Source organism: Hyperoodon ampullatus (assembly GCF_949752795.1).
Source record: "Hyperoodon ampullatus genome assembly, chromosome: 6".
NCBI classification, from domain to species: Eukaryota; Metazoa; Chordata; class Mammalia; order Artiodactyla; family Ziphiidae; genus Hyperoodon; species Hyperoodon ampullatus.
The window spans coordinates 119954973-119961284 of NC_136919.1; positions in this window are offsets into that span (position 1 = coordinate 119954973).

Sequence of the window (6312 nt, forward strand, 5' to 3'; positions counted from 1 at the left end):
TCGGAAACTCTACTGAAGAAACTCAAGTTCTCTCAATACCACAAAGGCAGCATCTCCCAGCCAATCTGTCAACTCTTCTATTAGACTGCTTTCACCTTTTCCTTGGGCATTCTTAGTAGGTATAAAGTGGGTTTTTTAGATAGTTTTGTAATTTTGTGTATTTACTCTAAATTTATATATACTGTATATATGTGAACAAAAAGCTATATGTGCCATGTAGGTCCCTGTAGGGCAGTGTTATCAGTCAGGGGTGTCCAGAGAAACAGAACCAAGAAGATAGATAGATGATAGATGAGAGATAGATAGATAAAGCAATAGATAGATAGATGATAGATAGATAGATAGAATGATAGATGATAGGTAGGTGGATAGATAATAGATTGATAGATGATTGATAGATAAATTGATAGATGTTTGACAGATAATAGCTAAATAGATAAGTAAGTAGATAGATAGATAGATAGAGAAGTAGATATGAAGAGATTTGTTTTTAGGAATCGGCTTATGAGATTACCAGGGCTAGTAAGTCCAAAATCTGTAGGACAGTCTGGCAGCCTAGAAACTCAGGCAGGAGTGGATGATGCGGTCTTGAGGCACAATTTCTTCATTTTCAGCAAGCTTTGGTTTTTCTCTTAAGACCTTCAACAACACTTAGATTAATGTTTGATTAAAGAACTGGGTACTGCAGCTCAGCCAAGTCAACACATAAAACTCACCATCATAGGCAAGTAACATGATGTAGATGAAACGGCACTAATATGTGGTCAGAGGCTTGAGTTCCAGTCCAGACTCTGATATCTAACGAGTGATGCCCCTTTGCTCAAGGTCTCATTCCATTATCTGGAAAGTTTAGGGTTTGGACAAAAATACCTCTGTGTTCCCTTCCAGATGGAGTATTTTTAGATAATGTGACCTTACCATGTACCTTCATATATTTCTAGCTTCCAAACTCATGTCTTAATAGGGGTTCAATTCTGATGATGAAGATGATAAAAAATAATGTTGATGATGAGAATCAACATCATGGAGTATGGAGATTCCTCCAAAAATTAAAAATGAAACTACCGTATGATCCAGCAATCTCACTTCTGGGTCTGTATCCAGAGGAAATGAAAACAGGGTCTTGAAGAGATATCTGCACCACTATGTTCATTGCAGCATTACTCACAACAGCCAAGATATGGAAACAAACTAAGTGTCCATGAGTGGTATGTATCTATTGATACAATAGAATATTATTCAGCCATTAGGAAGAAGAAAATCCTGCCATCTGACAACATGGATAGACCTTGAGGACGTTGTGCTGAGTGAGACAAGGCAGCCAGAGAAAGACAAATACTGCATAGTATTTACTTATATGTGGAATCTAAAAAGAAAATCAAACTCATAGAAAGAGAGAGTAGAAAAGTGGTTGCCAGGGGCTGGGGAATGGGAGAAATAGGGAGAGGTTGGTAAAAGGTACAAACTTTCAGCAAAATGATGAGCAAGGGGACTTCCCTGGTGGTCCAGTGGTTAAGACTCTGTGCTTCCAATGCAGGGGGGATGGGTTCGATCCCTGGTTGGGGAACTAAGATCCCACATGCCATGCGGTGCAACCAAAAAAAAAAACAACCAATGTCGATGATGATGATGATAATAAAGGATAAAAAGAAAAAATAATGGCCAAATGTGCCCTGAATCATTCAAGGAATCACAAAATCTCTAGGTTATCGTGTATATTGTAGCCTGAAGCAAGCAGTTAAGTCAGCTCTACTTGGGTGTTAACTAGAGTCTCTGAAGCCTGAATGTCCTGGACTTATCTAGAAAACTCTTGAATTCTGCAGTAGCAATTAGTATGGCCAATTTTTAAGACCGGGGTTTCAGTACTAGTTTTGTGATCTTGTGCAAGATACATAATCACTCTAGGCCTCAGTCTCCTCCTAGGTCCACTGGGAATGATTATCATTATATTGATCTCATGGAATTCTTGCAAGGATTAAAAGAGATAATGCATTTAAAGCTCCTGGAATATAACTCCCATTATTTGCTAATTAAAAACACTCTTTAGCATTGTTCGGTAACTCTATGAGGTTTTTGTTTTGTTTTGTTTCTGTAACTAAACAGGCCTTTAAGATAGGTAAGCTGAGATACACATATTCATTCCATAAATGGTAAATAGGAAAGGTCATTACGTTCAAAGCCAGACTAGGTGCCGTTTATAGTGCCTAGGAAAGTTCTGTTCATAGCCTGTTTTCATTCCGTCAGTATCACTTCGTGATACTTCCAATCATTCAACTGGCAAATATCTACTGAGCGCTGGCCACCATCCAGGCCATACACCAACCCCCGGGGCCCCAGGGGTGAAGAAGACATTGCCCACACCTTCAGGTGATAAGCAGGCTGGACGGGGAGGCAACTGTTCAGTAGAAAGGTGAAAGGCCACATCATAGGGTCATGACAAAGACAGTCACAGCCATTCAACAGGCTGTGGCGCATAGAGTGGTGAGCAAAAGTCATCAGTAAGAGGAAATGCCCTCATGTCTTACAACCTAGAGGAAACAGGCACCAAAACAAATCATCAAAATGGTTAAGTGAACACTTATAACGTGCAAAGTGTTGCCGGTAACGCGTTCAGGGCTACCAGACTTGTCACAGGGACCCGGGAAAGGTTTCCCTGGGAAAGAGACGATTAAGCTGATACCCGAGGCACCAGAAGGATGTAGGCAGAGACACAGTAGAGGAGCTTCCAGGAAGAGAAGCAGCATATGCAAAGTTCTGGAAGGAGGAGAAGAAAGGGCTGGAGAAGAAAGAAAGACCGCGATCACAGAGGGCCTTGTAAGCCCCATGAAGTCTTCGGGGGCTACTCTACAAACAACCGTTGAGGGTTTTGAAGCAAGAAACTGACACAGTCCATTTTTAAGTATCTATGTATCTGTGTGTGCAGAGAGAGGGAACAATATAACCTATATAAAATAAAATTCAGAGATCTTAAGCAAGCCGGTTATACCAGAATAACCAACGCCCCAAACAAGATGAGAACATTATGATCACCCTAGCACGCTCCCCCTTGCCAATTTCCAGTCCATAAGCAGATTTTTGTTTGTTTTGGTTTTGTTTTTTTTTGCTGTACGCGGGCCTCTCACTGCTGTGGCCTCTCACGTTGCAGAGCACAGGGTCTGGACGCACAGGCTCAGCGGCCATGGCTCACGGGTCCAGCCGCTCCGTGGCATGTGGGATCCTCCCGGACTGGGGCACAAACCCGCGTCCCCTGCACCGGCAGGCGGACTCTCAACCACTGCGCCACCAGGGAAACCCTGTTTTTGTTTACTCTGGTGACAGTGTGGAGAATAGTTGTTTGGGGTCTGGGTATGATAGTACCTAGGCAAGAAATGATGGAGGACTATCCTTGGGTCATAGTGATGGGGGTGGAGAGAAGAGAAGGGACCCAAAAATATTTAGGAGGTAAAGTCGGCAGAACTTGGAGTGACTGGGAAGGAGGAGTAGGGGCGGAGCCGGTAAGATGACTCGCAGGTTGCTGGTTTGGGCAGCTGGAGAGACACTGAATCAGCCCGGGGGAGAAGAGGGTCCAGAAGGCTTTCTAGAAGTGCTGACACACACGGGGAGCTTTTCAGAATCAGTAAGAGTTAACTAGGTGATCGGGAGTTAGAAGTGCATTTCAGGAAAGGGGCTCGTAAAGGAAAAGCTCAGGGGCGATCCTGGGAATGAACACAAATTTGAGCACCTGGATCAAGCCTCGCCTGAAGCACACACTGAGACGTTTTGGTTCTGTGAAGCAATAGATTCTCACTTGGTCTAAGCCAGTTTGAGTTTCTGATGCAACAAAGAGAATTGTGACTTACAGACCACAAGGAGAACATTGAAAGGGATGGGAAAAGAAATGAGAAAGGGCTCTAGGTCTGGGACATCAAGCTCTGGGACCCCAGACTTAGGACAGACCTCAAGTAAGGGGCATCACCTGAGAGTCCAGGCATGGCGGCCATCCTGTAGGCCCTACCCCAGCATTGCAGGCTGTGACAGCTCCTGCTGGGCAGGCCTGGACTTGGAGACTCACCCCCTTGGACCACTGCATGAAGACTCCCTCTGGCAACACACCCCAACATGCATCAGCCCCAGAGACCCCCGAAAACCTATCAAGCACCATAACTTCTCAATCATCCATTTCTGGGGAAAGACAACAGCCTACCCCAAGCTGAGACAGAGAATAGTGAACACTTCCATTACCTAAATCTGGAAGAAATACGTCGCTTCTATGGACAGACATCAATGTCATGCACTGTATAAAATCTCTCAAGAATACGTGGCCTGTGAACCTTGAGGACATTATGTTAAGTGAAAGAAGCTGGTCACACAAGGGCAAACACTGTATGTTCCACTTACATGAGGTCTTAGAGGACTCAGATTCATAGAGACGGGAAGCAGAATGGGATCGTCAGGGGCTGGAAGAGGGGAAAGGGAAAGGTAGTGTTTAATGGTGACAGAGTTTCAGTTTGGGGAGATGGATGGGGGTGATGGTTGCACAGAAATGTCAACGTCCTTAATGTCACTGAACTTACACTTAAAAATGGTTTAAAAAGGGGCTTCCCTGGTGGCGCAGTGGTTGAGAATCTGCCTGCTAATGCAGGGGACACGGGTTCGAGCCCTGGTCTGGGACGATCCCACATGCCACGGAGCAACTAGGCCCGTGAGCCACAAGGACTGAGCCTGCGTGTCTGGAGCCTGTGCTCCGCAACAAGAGAGGCTGCGATAGTGAGAGGCCCGCGCACCGCGAAGAAGAGTGGCCCCTGCTCGCCCCAACTAGAGAAAGCCCTCGCACAGAAACGAAGACCCAACACAGCAAAAATAAATTAATTAATGAATAAACTCCTACCCCCAACATCTTCTAAAGAAAAAAAAGGTTAAAAAAAAGTAAATTGTATGTTATGTATATTTTACCCCAATAAAAGAATTAAATTGTAAAAATAAAAAGAGAGTACATGGGATGACTCTTGAAGACGTTATGCTAAGCCAAATAAGCCAGTCATAGAGCACAAATACTGCATGATTCTATTTATATGAGATATCTGAAATAGTCAAATCACAGAATCAGAGCATAGGACAGTGGTTGTTAGGGGCTGACGGGGGTAGAGGAGGAGGAGAAGTTGCTGATCAATGGGCATAAAGTACCAGGTGTGCAGGATGAATAAGTTCTAGAAATCCTCTGTTGTACACTTAAAATGTTTTGAGGGTAGATCTCGTGTTGTGTTCTCACCATTAGAATTTTTAAAAGGGATGCGTGACCTAGAAAGACAGGAGTTTGTGGACAGAACCCTGGATCATGGCAACACGTAAGGGACCAACGGAGGCAAGCAGGTCTTCACAGAAGGCAGAGAAGGAACGGGCGGAGAGACCTAAGATCCTTCAGGAGAGAGTGGCTCGTTAGAAGCCGAGAAATAAACAGATGTTCAACAGAAGCATCGGCCGAGGTTGGCAAGGACAGAAAGGGACAGTGGTATAGCAACTACACGTTGCAGAGGGGCACACTTGGTCCACTCGTTCCCTCCATGAGATAAACGGGAGTGTGAAAGTTGCTGAAGAGGGAATGGGTACGTGTTCATGAGGGGCCCCAGGGACCCCTTCCCCCTCGCCTTGTCCCTAGTAATCTGCGGGAGTGGAACAAAGTGACCCTAACCCAGGTCTTCCCAGCGGCAGGAGAGGCAGCGAGGGCCCTGAAGTAACATGACCACGAGGACCAGGAAGGTGGAGTCCCGTGGCCGACGGGAATGATGGCTCTGAGTGGTTGACGTGGCACAGGCTGGGACCTGCGTGAGCTCTCACGCGTGGCCAGGACCCCCCTGGCCAGGCTCGACACCAAAGAGCCTGGGCAGGTCCCAGTGGAGGCAACCCCAGGACCAGACAGCTCAGCCAGCGACTCCCCCAGAGCCCCGGGCTTTCCCCCGGAGGCTCCTGGGCACGGAGTGGGGGCTTATGGGCAGGGAGGCAGCGGGGAGCAGGACTCGCCCCTCAGGTCCCCAGCTGGGCTTCTGGGACAGAGAAGGGCCAGGCTAAGCGGGAGAGCGTGACCAGCTCCCCGCAGATCTTGGCATGCGGGTGTCTGGCCACTGCACGGGGACACCCCCCCAGAGCTGTTTTCTGCAGCCAACACAAAACAGGGATGCATGCAGCAGGAAGTCGGGATGCCCCTGGCCAGTGCAGAAGAGGGTGGAAGCCAGATCCTGGTGGGATGAGGAGTCAGTGAGGAGGTGAGGACGGCAAAAGGAGGCCCACCTTTCCACAGAGACAGATCCCTACTGTGGAAGGAAGCAGAGAAGCGGG